The following is a 15000-nucleotide window of genomic DNA, read 5'->3' on the forward strand; positions in this document are numbered from 1 at the left end:
AAATTCCCGCTGCTACCATGGTAGCAGCATGTATAAGAGCCGAAATGGGGGTAGGACCCTCCATAGCATCAGGTAACCATACATGAAGAGGAAATTGAGCAGATTTAGCAACTGCACCTGCAAATAATAGGACGGCGCACAAAGTAACAAATAATAAATTAACCTCATTATTATCAATCAAGTTATTGAATATTTTAAATAAATCCCGAAATTCAAAACTCCCCGTTGTCCAATAAAGACCTAAAATTCCTAATAATAAACCAAAATCCCCTACGCGATTAGTTACAAATGCCTTTTGACAAGCATTCGCCGCAGTAGGTCGAGTGAACCAAAAACCTATTAATAGATAAGAACACATTCCAACCAATTCCCAAAAAATATAAATTTGGATCAAATTCGAACTAGTAACTAATCCCAACATTGACGTATTGAACAAACTCATATACGCAAAAAATCTCAAATATCCTTGATCATGAGACATATAATTGTCACTATAAATAAGAACCATAATTCCAACAGTCGTGATTAATATTGCCATAATACAAGTAAGTGGATCGATCAAGTAGCCCAACTCTAAAGAAAAATCATTATTGATAGTCCAAGACCATACATATTGATAGATATAACTAGTATTTATTTGATCAATAGACAGATAAACTGCAAAAATCATAACTATACTTAACAATAAAATACTCGGAAAAGACCACATACGTCGAAGGTTTTTGGTTGCCGTCGGAAAAAGTAGAAGGCCCACTCCTATTAAGATAGGAATTGGAAGTGAGATGAACGGTATGATCCATGAATATTGATATGTATATTCCATAAAAAAGTATATTAAATTCCTAATTAATTTTTCTGATTCACCAGCTCTTATCTCTTTTCAAAAGGATCAGTTAATAACAAATTTAAATATCCAAAACGGAAATAGAATTTTATTTTTCTATTCTTAATTTTTTGCCAAATACTTCAAATATTTCAAGTCAGAAGTTACAATTGTTCAAATAAGATGAGATGATCCATTGAAACTATTAATGAACACACCCATTACTTTTAAGTAAAATTTTTTGACAATATAGAAACTGCAAATTTTCTTTATTATTTAGTATGCATTACAAAAATTCCCCGCTCTAGAGCAAGAAAGAATAATTAGACCAAAAACACTATTTTATTTTGGTATCAATCATAAAAGACAGTCTACAAGTTGATCCAGTAAAATAAGACTTCTTTGTATTAAATTCTACGAATCATTAAACAATTTTTTTTTGACAAAATAACATTATATATATTGTTTTTTCTTTGTTTCTAATCTAATAATTTCGAATTTTCGATAGCTATATTAGGAGTATACTATAATTTCAATAATAAATGGATAATAAATAGTAAAGAACAATTCATTTTGAACAATAGATGTCTTTCACATCCAACTATAGTAATGAATAATCAATTATAATTTTGTAATGGCAGTTCCAAAAAAGCGCACTTCTATATCAAAAAAACGGATTCGGAAAAATATTTGGAAAAGCAAAGGGCGTCGGGCAGCGTTGAAAGCTTTTTCGCTAGCAAAATCTCTTTCAACGGGTAATTCCCAAAGTTTTTTGGGGGACAAATCAAATAAATACTGAAAGATTGGAATAATCTGAATTGGTTTGACTCAAAAAACAGCCTAGTAAAAGTTCGTTTATAATTTTTATATTTTATATATATATTTTTTATATATTAAATATAAATTTTTTTTTATCAAAGCAATTAGTGTAATTTTCCTAATGTTTTGAGCGGATAAATATGAAATTCTTTTTCCTTTTTGTAGGCTATGTAAAAAAAAAATAATAAATCGTTTGTTTACTCAATTAAAAAATGGAAAATGGTACTTTTTTGTTCAAAGAATAAAAAAGGTTGACCTTTCTTTTTCATATCTTTGTTTTATCATTTTCGAGATGGGGAAAATATGAATCCCCATCGCCCCACTAAACCAAAAAGTTTTTGTTGATTTTTGATTTTATTATCTATTTTCGATATTATATATAATATCGAAATATAGAAGAGCAAATAGTAAACTGAAACTCTTTATTAAAAATTTAATAAGACATTGAAACGATGACATTAGTTGATTAAGTTAAAACCTTCTTTTTGAATTCTATGAACCCTTACCTTATTTCTTTTCTCGAAATCATTATTACTATTATAGATATAGAATATATCTCGCCGAATACATAATGAAATTGGTTTGCAAAATCCTATAAAATAAAACTATTATTAAAAAAATAAAACTATTATTAAATGAAGAAAATTGACACCTTAAATTCTTATTGAAATAAATGAAATCGGATAAGATTTTTATTGGAAACGCTCAAATCTCCTATTTTTTTCCCTTTAATGAAATTATCATTTAAAGATAAAGAGTTTTTTATCCACGATAAATATTTTGTAAAAAATATTCCATTTAATTGCAAATTCATTCTATTTTTTTCAATCTCGACGATTGAATAATAATAGGTTATTATGATTTCGAGAAAGCCGCTATGGTGAAATCGGTAGACACGCTGCTCTTAGGAAGCAGTGCTAGAGCATCTCGGTTCGAGTCCGAGTGGCGGCATGCCATTTTTTTTTTATAAAAAAAAGTTCTATAATAGAATTAATAATTCAAGTCCCAGATATTAATTCAAATAATTGAATTGCGGGACCTTTAAATTTATTTTTTTATGATATTTTTAACTTTCGAGCATATATTAACTCATATATCTTTTTCGGTCATTTCAATTGTCATTACAATTCAGTTAATAACCTTATTAATCAATGAAACCGTAGGACTCTATGTTTCGTCAGAAAAGGGCATGATAGTTACTTTTTTCTGTATAACAGGATTATTAGTTACTCGTTGGATTTATTTGAGGCATTTACCATTAAGTGATTTATATGAATCATTACTATTTCTTTCATGGGCTTTATCCATTATTCATCTATTTGCTTATTTAAAAAAATATAAAAACCATTTAAGTGTAAGCGCAATAACCGCGCCAAGTACTATTTTTACACAAGGTTTTGCTACTTCAGGTTTTTTAACTGAAATGCATCAATCCCCACTATTAGTTCCCGCTCTCCAATCTCATTGGTTAATGATGCACGTAAGTATGATGGTATTAGGTTATGCAGCTCTTTTATGTGGATCATTATTTTCAGTAGCTCTTATAGTGATTACATTTCAAAAAGCTATAAGAATTTTTGGTAAAAACAATAATTTATTAAATGCGTTATTTTCCTTTGATGAGATCCAATACATCAACGAAGGGAACTATTTTGTAAGAAACACTTCCTTTTTTTCTTCGAAGAATTATTATAAGTCTCAACTGATTCAACAATTAGATCATTGGAGTTATCGTATTATTAGTCTAGGGTTTATCTTTTTAAGCATAGGTATTCTTTCAGGGGCAGTATGGGCTAATGAGACATGGGGATCGTATTGGAATTGGGACCCAAAGGAAACTTGGGCATTTATTACTTGGACGATATTTGCAATTTATTTACATACGCGAACAAATAAAAATTTTGAAGGTGTAAATTCCGCAATTGTGGCCTCTATGGGTTTTCTTATAATTTGGATATGCTATTTTGGGGTCAATCTATTAGGGATAGGGCTACATAGTTATGGTTCATTTACATTAACATCTAATTGAATTCATTCAAGAAAGGGCCTGACGAACACAAACATGGAGGGGTATAGATAAGAAAATTGTGTGTAAGACATCGAGAACCCTTTGAATCACTACATTACTTGATTCAAATGGTTCTCACAAAAGCCAAATGTATGAGGAAGTCCAATTCATTTTTTTATTTAACTTAAGAAAAAAGACTTCTTTTTTTTATTGTGCAACGAATGATTAAAAAAAATTATTATAGTATTGCTGTTTCATTTTTTTATGAAAACTATCTAGCAAAATAATTAGATAAAATAGCTTCGACCTTGTCAACTGATAGTGAGAAAACAAAATCTGGATAAATACCAATACCTATGACAGGTATAAGGATAGAGATCGCAACAAACAACTCTCGTGGTCCCGAATCAAAAAAATAAGAATTTTTAGCATTAAAAAGCTTGTATCCATAGAACATCTGGCGTAACATAGATAATAAATAAATGGGAGTTAATATAATTCCAATTGCCATTACCAAAGTAATTACTATTTTTGCCATTAAAAGATATTTTTGGCTAGTAATTATTCCAAAAAAGACTATTAATTCTGCAACAAAACCGCTCATACCAGGCAATGCAAGGGAAGCCATCGATAAGATACTGAAAGTCATAAATATTTTTGGAATTGGGATAGCCAGTCCTCCCATTTCATCGAGATAAACCAGACGTATTCTATCATAACTTGTTCCTGCCAAGAAAAAAAGTGCAGCGCCAATAAATCCATGAGAGATTATTTGTAAAATAGCTCCATTCAGTCCCGTATCGCTTATAGAACCAATTCCTATAATTATGAAACCCATATGAGAGACGGAGGAATAAGCTATTCTTTTTTTTAAATTGCGTTGACCCGAAGATGTTGAAGCTGCATAGATTATTTGAATTATGCCTAATATGATCAACCAGGGTGAAAAGATAGAATGGGCGTGGGGTAATAATTCCATATTGATCCGAACCAATCCATATGCTCCCATTTTTAATAAGATTCCGGCTAGAAGCATACAAGTACTGTAATGTGCCTCTCCGTGGGTATCTGGTAACCATGTATGTAAGGGTATAATCGGTGATTTGACAGCAAAAGCAATAAGAAATCCGATATAGAATAGTATTTCTAGTGCTATAGGATACGATTGATTAGCTGATGTTTCAAAATTTAAAGTTGGTTCATTAGAACCATATAAACCGATACCCAGAACTCCCATTAACAAAAAAATGGAACCTCCCGCAGTGTACAAAATAAACTTTGTAGCTGAATACAACCGTTTCTTTCCGCCCCACATCGATAGAAGTAGATAAACGGGAATTAATTCTAACTCCCACATGATAAAAAAGAGTAAGAGGTCTCGAGCAGAAAATGATCCTATTTGACCACTATACATTGCTAACATTAGAAAATGGAATAATCGGGAATCTCGAGTAACTGGCCAAGCCGCTAAAGTAGCTAAAGTGGTGATAAACCCCGTCAGTAAAATGGGTCCTATGGAAAGTCCATCGATTCCCAATCTCCAGTAAAAATCCAAAAAAGGGATCCATTTATAATCCTCCATCAATTGGATTAATGGATCGTCTAATTCGAAATGATAACAAAACGCATAGGTTGTTAGAAGCAGCTCGAGTACACAGATACATATAGTATACCATCTCATTACTTTATTTCCTCTATGAGGGAAAAAGAAAAGTAATAAACCCGCAAATATTGGAAAAACTACAACTGTTGTTAACCAAGGAAAATAATTCGTAGTAAAAACAAGATACACTTGGACTAAAAAAACCCATGTTCGAAAATAAAATAAAAAAAAATATATATATGTATATTTATTTTCGAGCACGAGTTTTTGTCGGTAAAAAAGAAATCAAATGTATTCAAGGGGGCTTTTAGAGAACGTATCAATAAGCTAGACCCATGCTTCGAGTTGTTTCATGCCATAAATAAACGCGAACACTCAAAAAATCTGTCGGACAGGCAGATTCACATCTCTTACAACCAACACAGTCTTCCGTTCGTGGAGCCGAAGCTATTTGCTTAGCTTTACATCCGCCCCAAGGTATCATTTCTAATACATCTGTGGGGCAAGCTCGGACACATTGAGTACACCCTATACATGTATCATAAATCTTTACTGAATGTGACATTGGATCTATAATTTTTTTTTAAGACTATAAATTTTCGATCGAGTAAATTTGTAAATGAATTATATATTTAGATACCAGATGAGTCAATAATTTATCAGAATTTTGATAATCAATCTACTTTCAGATTAACTCATGCGATAGGGCCAAGATACTTTGATTTTTTACGTTTTCGCAAACATTATCATGGATTACGTATGATACATATAATTTTACTTGATGAATATCATAATTTATCTCATAAATAAATATTACTTATTCAACAAATTCGATTGATTGATACGAGTGGATTTTCTGTTACGATAAATTGACGAAAGAATAGCTGGGCCAATAGCTGCTTCAGCGGCTGCAATAGCTATAACAAAAATTGAGAAAATATTCCCTTTTAATTGGCGACTATCAAAAAAATCAGAAAATGTTACGAAATTCATATTAACTGCATTCAGTATAAGCTCAAGACACATAAGGGCCCTAACCATATTTCGGCTTGTGATCAATCCATAGATACCGATAGAAAATAAATAGGCACTTATAATAAGTACATGTTCGAGCATGATTGACCAACTCCTTATCAATTCCGATTCATTTCAATATGAACAAAAATGTAATAGATTCAATTCAATTGACAAAAAAAAAGTACAGAACAAGAGAATATATTCGTAATCGATCGAATAAAAGAATTTTGAGTTTAGACCAAAAAATCTTCAAATAGAATTGAAGGGGAATGTGTGTGATAACATACAACAAAGTTTAAATTATGCTATTTCTAACTAAAGATTTATTACTGGCGAGCCACGGAAATTGCGCCGATCAAAGCAGCTAAAAGAATGATCGAAATGAGTTCAAATGGAAGAAAAAAATATGTTGATAAATAAATTCCAATTTGTTGACTATTACTTATTAAATCTTGCTCTAGAATCTGATTTGATCTTGTAGTCCAAATAATCCCATACCATGACGTATCTACAATAGTAGTCATTAGTGAAACAAAAATACTTGTACAAACCAGAAAAGTAACTCCATTCCCAACGGTCCAAAGATTAAAATCTTTGGAATATTCTGAACCCTTCATGAACATCACAGCAAATATGATTAAAACATTTATAGCTCCCACGTAAATAAGGAGTTGCGCAGCAGCTACAAACTGGGCGTTTGCTAGAATATAGAATAAGGATATAGAAACAAGAACCAGTCCCAACGAAAAAGCAGAATAAATGGAGTTGTTAAATAATAGTACTCCCATACTTCCTAATATAAGACCTGATCCCAACAAGACTACAAGAAAATCATGTATCGGTCCAGGCAAATCCATTATATGTAGTAAAAAAAGAGATAAATAAATCTAAATGTTTTTCATGACCTTATTGATCTGACCAGGAAAAAAAATGTATAATCAATTCCTAATTAAATATTAAGGGGTGTGAATTAATGTAGGTACAGTTATTCTATTAATCTTAGTCTTGATCTGAAAGAGTAAAGTAGATTGAAACTATATATTTCGAAATATATAGTTTCAATCTAAATTAAGCTACAATTCTCATGAATCAATAGTTTGGATTTGTAGGTAGTGACCAAACAAACAAAACGAAAGAAACCTCATGTCTTTAGATCAAAACAGAACCTTAGTAATTGTAAATTACTCTTTAATCAACAGATTGACTTATTTTAGACTTCAATTTGAGGCGAATTCGAATTCAAAATTGTTCTAATTGTATAATCATCAACTACTGACATTGGTAAACGACCCAAAGAAATTTGATTATAATTCAATTCGTGACGATCATAAGTAGAAAGTTCATATTCTTCAGTCATTGATAAACAATTTGTTGGACAATATTCAACGCAGTTACCACAAAATATACAGATCCCGAAATCAATACTGTAATTAAGCAATCGTTTCTTTCGAATATCCGTTTCCAATTTCCAATCAACAACGGGGAGATCTATAGGACATACACGAACACATACTTCACAAGCAATGCATTTATCGAATTCAAAATGGATTCGACCACGGAAACGCTCCGATGCTATTAATTTTTCGTAAGGATATTGAATAGTTACAGGCAAACGATTTGCATGGGATAAAGTAATCATGAAACCCTGACCAATGTACCTTGCAGCTCGTACTGTTTGTTGACCATAATTCATGAACCCAGTTACCATAGGGAACATATTATAATATCTCTAAAGAATTTTATGTTTGTTTCTTTCTCTTGTTTGAGCAAGTCGTGAATATAGAATATGGTATTCCTTTACAATGAAAAGAGTTGAAAAGATGTTGTTAATAATAGATTACCGAGAGATATAGGTAAAAGAAATTTCCATCCAAGATTTAATAGTTGATCTATTCTTAGTCGGGGTAAAGTCCATCTTGTTGCTATAGAAATGAACAAGAACAAATAAGTTTTCGCTAATGTAATAAAGATACTAATTGTCATTCCAAAGACTTCATACACTTTATTTATTTCAAATAGTTCATAACCTAATATGTATGGAATAGAGATATCCCAACCACCCAAGTAAAGAACAGTTACAAATAACGAAGAAACTAATAGATTTAGATAGGAAGCAACATAAAATAAACCAAATTTTATACCTGAATACTCAGTTTGATAACCCGCTACTAATTCTTCTTCTGCTTCTGGTAAATCAAAAGGTAATCTCTCGCATTCTGCTAAGGAAGAAATTAGAAAAATAACAAACCCTATAGGTTGACGCCACAAATTCCAACCCCAAAAACCATATTTTGATTGAGCCTCAACTATATCAACGGTACTAGAACTGTTAGATAATTATAGTCGGTAATAACATCACTGTTCTCATCGCTATTACAGAACCGTACATGAGATTTTCACCTCATACGGCTCCTTGAGGGCCTTAAATAAATCTAAGGAGCGTATCGGGATTATTTATCTTGTCTTGCTATGTTTTTTTTGTAGAATACTATAAGATAAAAATATACTATAAGATATAAAATCTATCGTGTGTCCCCAAATTAACCCAATAGAATTCTGTCTGTTATAATAATAAAGAAAAAGGTTACTTCTGAATTGATCTCATCCTTTAAAAAAAATTCTTTGTTGAGTAATAACTTAATTCTTTACTAAAATACTATTTATTATAAATATCAATAACCCATTGTTTTCAATTACGAAAAAAAAATTGGCTATTCCATTAGTTCATGAATTCGGACATGAATTCTATCTCTATGAATAGGGAGATAGGAAAGAAATGCATATAGTAATGGAGATAAGAAACAATAAAAAATATCTCTTTTTTTTTTTTTTTTGTAATTGGATTCTTTCCATTTTTTTTCGTTCCTATTCTTCTTTCTGAGAAAAAGGGTACTTACTCAATAAGGGATTATTTCGTTTCCGATAGTCATTTATTTAATGGGTGGATAGGCGTATACTCTGGATCGGAATCGTGGGGAGTACTGCCTGATCATTTCTACAAACTTAAAGCCCCAATTCGTATTCTTTTTATATTATGCATTTTGCAAAAATGTCCTTCTCTCTCTTTTGGTTTTGGATAATTTTGAAAATCTCCATTACTAATCCTTTGTATATCTTGGTGTTTCTAACCATCCACTCATTTTTGCTCAATCGGCTGTGTTATGGTAATACACATATGGTAGTACATAAAAATAATAGTGAAAACTCAATCCGGTTGATCTTTTGAGTCCGCTTCAAGACAGGATAACTAGTGACCCAATCTTGGGGCTCTCTTGCGCCTATATTTTTTTCTGCTTAACTCTTATACATAGAAAATGAGACTTAATATTTTGACTGCTAATTTTTATTTATATAAGCTGTTTTCTTTCACTCATATAACTATCTGATTTAGTTCATTAATCCGAATAATAAATATAAAAATGAGGATATCTATTCAATGCATTTCAACCCTTTTCTCGAAAAAAAGTGGGAGAAGTTTATGTCTCAACGAATCACACGTAGAGATATTGATAATACACATAGAGTTAATGGTATTTCATAACTAATTGATTGAGCAGCAGCTCGTAGACCACCTAAGAAGGAATATTTATTATTGGATCCATATCCTGACATAAGAAGTCCGATGGGAGCAACACTTGAAATGGCAATCCATAAAAAAACACCGATAGGTAGATCGGCTAAAACAAGGCGATAACCAAAAGGAATTACTGAATAGCTTAGTAAAATTGATATGACTGCTATCGATGGTCCCATACTGAATAAGCGAGTATCACCTCTAGATGGAAGCAGATTTTCTTTAAAAAGTAGTTTTGTACCATCTGCTAAAGCTTGAAGAACTCCCAAAGGACCAGCATATTCAGGTCCAATCCGTTGTTGTATTCCTGCGGATATTTCTCTTTCTAACCATACAATTACTAGTACGCCTATTGTGATTCCCAATACAGTAGTCAAAATAGGGACAAGTACCCATAGAATTCCATAGAATTCTTTTAAGAATTCCAATCTCGAAAAAGAATTGATATCTTGGACTTGTGATGTATCAATTATCATTTTAACGATCAACTTCTCCCATAATGATATCTATGCTACCTAGTATTGTCATAATATCAGCCAATTTCATTCTTTTAACTAACTGAGGAAGAATTTGCAAATTGATAAAACCCGGCGGGCGAATTTTCCACCTCCAAGGAAAACCACCCTGATCCCCTATCAAAAAAATGCCCAATTCTCCTTTGGGGGCTTCGACTCTCACATAAAGTTCTTGTTTCGCCAATTCAAAAGTTGGCGAAGGTTTTTTACTAATGAATCGATAGTCAAAGTCATTCCATTCCGGAGACCTTGCTCGATCAAAAGATCGTATTTCTAAATTTTCATAAGGTCCCCCTGGAATTCCTTCCAAAGCTTGTTGAATAATTTTTACGGATTCCGTCATCTCAGCAAGTCTGACTAAATAACGAGCTAATGAATCGCCTTCTTTTTGCCACTGAACTTCCCAATCAAATTCGTCATAACACTCATAACGATCAACTTTACGAAGATCCCATGGTATTCCGGAAGCTCGTAGCATTGGTCCTGATAACCCCCAATTTATGACCTCTTCTCCAGAAATAATACCTACTCCCTCAACTCGTTCTAAAAAAATAGGATTTTGTGTAATAAGTTTTTGATATTCAGCAACCGCTGTCAAAAAATAATCGCAGAAATCCAAACATTTATCTATCCATCCATGAGGTAGATCAGCCGCGACTCCCCCGATACGAAAAAAATTATGCATCATTCTCATACCGGTGGCTGCTTCGAATAGATCATATACTAATTCTCGTTCTCTGAAAATATAGAAGAAGGGAGTCTGTGCGCCAATATCCGCCATAAAAGGGCCAAGCCATAACAGATGAGAAGCTATACGACTCAACTCCAACATAATTACTCTGATATAGCTAGCTCTTTTGGGGACTTGAATATTTCCCAACTGTTCTGGACCATTTACGGTTATTGCTTCTGTAAACATAGTAGCTAAATAATCCCAACGTGTTACATAAGGTAGATATTGTATAATTGTTCGGTTTTCTGCAATTTTTTCCATCCCTCTGTGTAAATAACCCAATATTGGTTCACAGTCAATAACATCTTCACCATCCAAAGTAAGGATGAGTCGAAGAACACCGTGCATTGAGGGGTGGTGAGGTCCCATATTGACTATCATGAGGTCTTTTCTTGTAGCCGGTCCATTCATAAGTTTTTCCTCGATTCATCTTTCCATGAATTGCTGAAAATTAAAATAAGTTCATAAAAATGCAAGATCTAATAAATCAAATAATTAAAAATTACTTTTTAAATTACTGAGTTTTTGACTCCCGAATATCCAATTGATTAATTAATTCTTTATAACGCATTTTATTTTTCTTTGATAAATAAGAAAGTAATCGTTGGCGTTTTCCGAGAATTTTACGTAGACCTCTTTGAGATAAATAGTCTTTTTTGTGCAATTCCAAATGTGAAGTAAGTCTTCGTATCTTATTGGTGAAACTGACTACTTGAAATTCAACAGATCCTCCATTTTCTTTTTTTTCTTCTTGCGAAATAACTGAGCTGAATGAATTTTTTACCATAAAATTAAATCTCCTTAGCCTTCTTTTTTTTTATAAATTATTATTGATCAGTAATAATAATGTTACTCGTTTTAATTTGATATACACAATAATCTTACTTTGATTAAGAATTTCTATTCTTTTTTTTTTTAATAAAATCTAGCAATCCCTTTTTTGAAAATTTCAGATAGGTATACAAAAGTCTGGTATATTTTTGCATGCACAAAAAATATTTAGACTGCAATTTTCAATTTAAAATGAAATAAGAATATTTTCTTGATTCATTTCTAAATCTAATAGATACGTCATTAAATTCAATTAATATCATCTATCAGAATCTAAGAGAGTGCCATATGTGTATTTCTTTGTCTTCATATACCATATAAGGTACGGGCAATATAGGAAAAATGTAGCATTAACTAATTTGCAATTGTGGATACATATGGATCCTTAGCATACTAAAACGACTGCTATTATTGGTATCAAACCAATACCGATTCATACAAGCTAAATCTTCTAATCGATAATTGGGCCAAAGAAAGAACTTTAATTTTTTTAGTTGATTTTGATATCTATCAAGATGTTTGCTTGTTTTATCTAAAACTTGATCATCTGTTTTCACCTTATTTCCATTGTAAAATGCTGTATTTCTCTGGATATCATTTTTATTCCCAGAATTGAAACAAATTAGAATTCTAAACTCTCTACGACCTCTAGGGGATAAGATATTTTCCGGAACAAGCAAATCATAATAATTGCTGGTTCTATTTTCAGTCATTTTTTGAGGTATTGCAATGGATTCAGCAAAACTCCTCTTATAAGGATAGCCTTTTTCTTGATATTTTTGATTAAATTGGTACTTATTCTTATGAACTAATGAAATACCTATGGTTTGAGACATAATAAATTTTCCATCATTTTTTACAGACAGACGAATGGGTTCTATAATAAGTATTCCAGTTCTAATTAATTCTGAAAGAATCAAGCCCTTCGAAGATAGCAGAATATCCAGACTCAGGTTGCCATTTTGAATAGAGGATATATAAATTTGTTTGGGATCTAGCAGTCTAACCAGGAGACAACATATTTTGATGTTATTGAAAATTTTTTTATTTACGTATGCCGAACCATCCCATCTGCATTGAACACGAAAATATTTTTTTAGTAACAACTCAAACTCCTTGCTCATCTTTTTCGCGTATTGGTTTTGATTTATACGTTTTCTCCTATCTGCTACCGCAGAATCTTCTTGAAGATTTTTTTTGTGGTTTGAGTGAACTGAGTCAAGATCCTCTTTGGCCACAGATTCCTTTTCTGCTTTATTTCCATTTTCTAATTCAAAAGTTTTTTCCTTCGCTGATAGAAAAAGAGATCCTTTTTTCTTTTCAATGAGTTTTTTTTTTTTACTAAAAATTTCATTTCCATTCAATTTTTTTTCATTTCCATTCAAATTAAAAAGAAGTGATTTGATTGGTATCAGCCATGGATTAATCTTATATGCATTATAAAGTATCAAAAATTCTGGAAAGACCCACCCACGTTTCAAATTCGATCTGGAACCACTTAGTATTTCTTCATTCATTCTCATCCAATCAAAAAAAGTTTGTTTTTTTTTGTTGGATCGGTTGCTTTTTTTATCTTGATTAATTGTCAGATAAAACAAATGTTTCTTATTTATTTTTTTAATTAGTTGAAAATGATTAACCCCAGTTTTAGTATTTTTTTTACTGTTCGTGTCAGCCTCAATATGGATCCAGGATCGAATATCGACCTTATTTTTAATAGAAAAATGCAGCATTCTCCAATCAAAATATTTTCTATCCATAGTTTTTTCCAGATCTATAATATCATCTTCTCGTAGATAATTATTGATAAGGATATCAGTCAGTATATCAATAAATTTACATTTATCCGTGTTGTACTTATAAGAACTTTCTTGATTATTTTTTACTTCTACTGGTAATTCAACAATATATGAATCTTTATTATCTTCATAATTAATAGATTTATATGATAAACAATCATATATATATTTTTTTATTTTCTTATCTTTTTTATTCGGTAATGAGTCGTCTATTTCAAAATGATTTTGTTTTTTGTAAGCAATTAATCGGTTTTTTTCATCTGAAAAACATTGGTTAAAATCTTTATTTTTACGATCTTGCTTAACTCTATTTCGCCATTTTTGGGGGAGTAATTTTGACCATCTAATCGGATATAAATCCAAGTTATAATGACCCCTTAACCAGTTTTTCCATTGATTTCTCATTCCAGAATTTTCAAGATTATTTTGTTTTAGGTCGGAATGTAATATTTCGTGTGCTCCAACAACTTCAACAAAATAATCCTCTATTTCATTCTTAAGAAAACGAGATGTTCCGTGATATTGAAAGACAGGTCTTAACTTAGATAAATTAATAATTTGTGTTTGTGATAATTTGTAAAATAAATATGCTTGCGACAAGTATGATAAGTCCAAAAAGATCTTTCCATTCTTATTAGTAATATTGGAAAGTGACTTTTTGATAGTTGAAATAAAGTCAATTATACTTTGATTTGTTTTATCAATTCTTTCTTGATTTGATTCATTATTGAAAATGGATTTAGTAAATTTTTTTTTTATTGATTCAATAAAAAGTTGGCCATTCCTCGGCATATTAATCATACGTTGAAAACATATACATAGATATTTTTCAACAAAAAAATTTAGAAAATGATGCGATTTACGAATTAATCGTACATTTCTTTTTTTTAATATCTTTAAAATATTTTTCTGAGATTCAAATATTTTATCATCATAACTTATTTTGTTAGGACTAATTTCTGTATTTAGCAACTCTTGTTTCGTGTCTTTTCTAATTTTTTCAATTTTTTTTAGTATGGTGTTTGTTCTATCAGTCAAATCTTTCATTTTTTTTTCTCTCAATGAAAAATTTGTCCAATCCATAGAACTAATTACAATGGACGAGTCTTGGATCATTCGATTACTTATTATCGAATTTTTTTCGTTTTTAGCTTGATTCAACTTGTATATTTCTTTCAATTGAAATAATGGAATTGGGGTTCTTTGTAAAAGTGCTTTTATTCCTTCTTTTATCTTTATAAATAAAATGTTTTCGGTGACCTCTTTTTTTTTTTCTTT

This window comes from Cucumis melo, unplaced genomic scaffold (assembly GCF_025177605.1).
Source record: "Cucumis melo cultivar AY unplaced genomic scaffold, USDA_Cmelo_AY_1.0 utg002069l, whole genome shotgun sequence".
In the NCBI taxonomy this organism is placed as follows: Eukaryota; Viridiplantae; Streptophyta; class Magnoliopsida; order Cucurbitales; family Cucurbitaceae; genus Cucumis; species Cucumis melo.